Genomic DNA, 4205 nt, shown 5'->3' with positions numbered 1-4205 from the left:
AAAAGCGAATCTGCGTGGTCTCGAATAAATTGGACTATCGTCTTTTAAAAACAATACGCATTTCAACATTTGTCGATTTTAACTTTTTCGGCTTATAGTTTTTGATAAGTTCGTTCACTTCGCACTTTGTACTTTTCGATGCATTTGAGTCAATGTCAATTTCGTCGTTTTCGACCTTTATTCTCATTACCGAATTCCTTAATTCCGTTTCATCATTATATTCCCCCGATTTGTACGCCATCACGATTGATTTTTATTTCGGTTTGCTTACAAAAGTCTTCTCCCAAAATCACTTCAACATCTAGGAATTCAGATGATACCACTAAAAAAACCAAATCATAAACGAACCGATAGGTACCACTCTCTTTTTATCTCCGAAACCGTATATTTATCAACTTTAGCCAGCTTAGGTTTTTTCAAACGATTATAAATTGTTTATCAAGCAAGGCTATGCACTTTTCATTGTTGATTGATACTTCTTTACACATAAACATATGATCAGCTGATATTTTATTAGTATTACGAACGTCTGTGCTATTTTCAGGCTTTTTATTTGGACAGTCATTTGCTATGTGACCAAAATTATTGCAACCAAAACACTTTCTTCCTTTACTCTTATTCTTATTCACAATTCTCAGATATATGTCCTTTTTGCCCACAGTTATAGCATTTCATACCACTTTCTTTATTTTCGTATTTAATTACACTTTCTTTTTTGATTTGAACGTTCTTAGACTCACTCTTTTGATTACTCGACTTTTCCCGCATTTTTTCATAACATTTTATTTTCTCTTTAAACTTTTTTTAGGTTATTAGCATTGTACAATATTGCTTTGTTCATACTCAAGTCATTAATTACGTCATTTACATACTGCATAAGAGCACTGTTCTCTATATTACCCCGTGATGCCATCTCTTTCATTTTCAACAAATATTCTTGAACACTTTCACCTTTCTTTATTTTCCGTTCTGACAATTGCTTATGTAACTCCGCGCTATTTATTACTGTTTTAAACTCATTTAAAAGTGAGTCTTTCAATGTCGACCAATTTTTAATTCTGCGTTCACTCAGAATAAACATTTTAGCAAGTCCATTAATAGCTCTTTTAGCTATCCAAACTATCGTAAACTATCCAAAACTCAATCCATACTTCAACTGATAAAGTTTCATCGCCATGGAAAGGTCGTAAAGAGTCCTCAACGTCCCGAAAACCCAAAGCGAACCTCGGTGGTGGCATGTTGACATTCACTGCATTTTGCGTATCAATATTGTTGCAGCTGTTCTAAAATTCGTTTCGTCGCTCACTACCGACAACATTTCGTCTTCGTTTTGCATATTGCCTACATCGCCATCTACATCGCACTCATCGTCGTCATCTTCGTTTTGATCATTCTCTGTGTCAAGGTCAGCTAGCAAATTTCCAGCTTGCAAACAGCGAAATAAATGGGAAGTTAGATTCGATTTATCATGCGATAAACCCAAAACGTTACAAATAATCACTAGATCGTTATTTGTTAAGTTCTTTTCCACATAAGACACTTTACTTTTATATAAATCGCTGTTGCAATCAAAATGAAACCCTTCAAAATTTCTCAATCTTTGGCGATTTGCACGATCGCCTTCTTCTTCGTAAATAAACTTGTGAAACAATGTAATATTAGATTTCTTTTCAGTTTTCAGTGCCTCTTGCACATTCCCAAAGTCTTCAAGTTTGCTCATAGTTCTTTCTCTTACGCACACACACTAATATAGTACATATATGTATATATGCGTCGTTTGCCACGTCACCACAGTTATCGTCGTATTCAAACACTTTCTCGTCGTTCGTTGAAAAAATTTTTACCGTTTATTTGCCGCTTTTTCGTCGTAAGCCGCCACTTTTCCGTCGTTTGATGCTAATTCTTATTCGTTTTCGCGTTTTTTTTTTTTTTTTTTTCTCGTCGTTGGATTCCACTGTTGCGCCGTTTTGTGTAAGTTTGTCTCTTTCTCACTCACTACTTTTTTTATTTCTTTATAAGTTGAGCCATGCCTTCTTTGTAGGTTGAGTCATACCTATTTTGTAGGTTGAGCCACCATATTTGTAGGAATTTGTTTTATTCACTATATTTGTTTGTAGTATTTTAGTTTATTTTAATGTAAAACTATTTATTTGATTATTTTTATTAGATTTAGTTGGAAATTAGTCGTCTTTACTGCTTCGCGTCGTTTCGACTTTCGTCTTTTTTGCAAGAAGAAATCTTCAAGATGTTAATAATCCTTCGCACAATCTGAAGAGACCGCCAGCACAAACGGCCTGTTTTCTGGCAATGTATCCATGTATGGTGGCCGCAGTCCATTTTCCTCCATTTCCAGGTCCGATTCGGGTTCGACTGGTTTAGTCCTGGACTTAATCCCGCAGCCTCCCATACCGCAAGCCTCTATCATGGCTCCATCGGATGACGTGCTTGGAATACTCTCCTCACTAAATTCGACATCATTTTTGAACCTATTTTCAATAGACAGAATATTCAGTTATATCTAATTCTGATCTTCATTCCTTGCGCATTCTTAGAAGGCATAGGATTTTCGCGTGTATTGCGCTTTCGCTTTAGACCGCGTTTGCAATCATATGTGGAATCGCTGCTAGACCCAGAGCAAAGATCAATGACTGAAGAATCCGACACCTGGTTATCGACTAACGGAACCGCAACATCCTCTGCTTTAAGAGAAAACAGTATTAAGCCCACCATATTGTTTCCGTTATATCATGACAACACCGGCTTGCTGCGTTTCTTGTTGCCTAGACCAGCTACTTCTGTAACGAGATCGGATTCAGCTAACGTAACACCTGATGCGGATATCTTCAACATTTCCGATTGCACTTTTAGATGCCGTTCAAGTTCTGACTTCAGGTCATATATCGTAGCTGAGATCGGCAGCTGCATAGCCAATTGCTGAAAAGGACCAGTTAGACATGATTATGAAAAGTTATATCCTTACGATTACCAACCTTCCCGGATTCCATGATTAACTTAACAGTCAACATTTTTTCACTTTTTTTTACTTTTTAGTTTTCACTTTTTAGATTATTCAAAGGTAAACTTTTTGTTTTATTTTTGATGTTGACTCCATGAAGTTGAATGATTCATTTACTGTACCCCCTGAACGGGTCGAATTTTCCAAACATCCCAGGCCTTCTTGGATCTCAAAAATTGTACAGTTATTTCTGTCTAACTGAAAAACATAGACCTTTTGAAGTATATATGTACATATGTATATATTGATGAGAATCTGAGTCGATATTGCATTTTACTGGTTCAATTTTAAAGCTATTAGGATAAAATTTGGTATAACCTGGACCACTACTTCATTAAATGCTACACTAAAAATTCATTGAAATTCAATAAAAATATTCTACTTCTATGTCTATACATATCTATATATATAAGTGCGTTTTTCTGTGTGTGTGCGCTTTCCATTATAATTTGGCAAAACGGTTTGCAATTTCAGCATTTCTTTACTGAATCTACAGGAATTGTTCTTGGTTATTTGTAGTTCTACATTACGATTATGTTTATTTTTGGCATTTTAAAATATGTTAAAAAAATACCCAAACAACTGTAGGATAATCATCCAAGATTGTATTAAGTTTGAATATTTATATGGGACACAAATATGTCTTTTGCATTTGAGCTCAGTTTATTCAATGATTCTTGATTCTGATACATTTGTTAATTAAAGCTAAGACCGCGTAGCTGCTTTGCTAGCAATGCAGGCAGAGGAACGGTATGCTTATGTATAAACATATTTATGTAAGTTAAGCACTTCTATCATAACAAATATACCATAAAACCCAAGTCCGTCAACACATGCCCATTGGCCGATCCTATTTCATCATCACAAGCAATTCCCATTGGTCAACCCCACCCAGTCGTCACATGCCCATTTGTCGCATGATCGCCTGTCTCAAATAACAGTCCGATAGCTAGGATAAACAACAAGTCACCCCACTCAATCGTCAGATGCCAATTTGTCGCATGATCGCCTATCCCCAGCAACAGTCCGATCGTTAGGATAAACAACAAACCTGATACCCAGAATCACCCCACAAATTTCGGCAATAAACAAAGAATGGTCCTGAACACTTGTGTAAACAAAGAATGGTCCCACGCTCTTAGTGGACTATTGGACTCAGCCAACGCCGCCGCCTGCGACGACGTCAATT

Source organism: Drosophila tropicalis, unplaced genomic scaffold (assembly GCF_018151085.1).
Source record: "Drosophila tropicalis isolate 14030-0801.00 unplaced genomic scaffold, ASM1815108v1 contig_957, whole genome shotgun sequence".
Lineage (NCBI taxonomy): Eukaryota > Metazoa > Arthropoda > Insecta > Diptera > Drosophilidae > Drosophila > Drosophila tropicalis.
This window is presented reverse-complemented; position numbering follows the sequence as displayed.